The sequence below is a fragment of the Schistocerca cancellata genome, chromosome 4 (assembly GCF_023864275.1).
Source record: "Schistocerca cancellata isolate TAMUIC-IGC-003103 chromosome 4, iqSchCanc2.1, whole genome shotgun sequence".
Classification (NCBI taxonomy): domain Eukaryota; kingdom Metazoa; phylum Arthropoda; class Insecta; order Orthoptera; family Acrididae; genus Schistocerca; species Schistocerca cancellata.
This window is the reverse complement of record NC_064629.1, coordinates 121,263,527-121,264,196: the sequence shown is the minus strand read 5'-3', so window position 1 is coordinate 121,264,196 and position 670 is coordinate 121,263,527. Positions and strand designations below refer to the sequence as shown.

General features: G+C 47.3%; 1 pseudogene; it reads right to left on the bottom strand.

The window, feature by feature from the left end:
- Positions 1–238: 238 nt before the first annotated feature.
- On the bottom strand, positions 239–356 carry LOC126185633 (5S ribosomal RNA; annotated as a pseudogene).
- Between the last annotated feature and the right edge of the window lie 314 nt (positions 357–670).

The window sequence follows — 670 nt, the reverse complement described above, 5'->3', positions numbered from 1 at the left end:
ATGCCTTATTTACAATTATCTACCGATCCCGCCAATTTTGAGTCGATTGCTCGTCATAACCTTTAGGGGTGATTTTCTCAAAAACGCGGGGGTGTTGACCCAAAATATCTTAAGAGTACTTCGTTTTAGGTTGTACAAAAGCGCCCTGCCAAATTTGAGCCGAATCGGTTGGCCGTGTCTGAGGCCTTCCCCTTGTCAGTCAAGTAGCTCCTCAGTTTGTCTCACAAGGGCTCACGCTCGCCAACAGCGCTCGGCAGACCGGACGGTCACCCATCCAAGTGCTAGCCCAGCCCGACAGCGCTTAACTTCGGTGATCTGAGGGGAACTGGTGTTACCACTGCGGCAAGGCCGTTGGCGATTCCTTTATCGGTATGAAAGTATCCTATGTCCTATCCAGGTCTAGCTCTATCCTTGTGCAAAAATTCATCCAAATACAGCCAGTACGTAGTTCTTGCGTGAAAGCGTAACAAACGAACAAAGTTTCACGATTTTAATAGTATTAGGAACTGCGATCAAATATTATCTGCTGTGTTACACATAATAATTTACTTAGATAGTAAGTAAGTTTGCCTTATTATCACGCCCGGGTTCCCGGGTTCGATTCCCGGCGGGGTCAGGGATTTTCTCTGCCTCGTGATGGCTGGGTGTTGTGTGATGTCCTTAGGTTAGT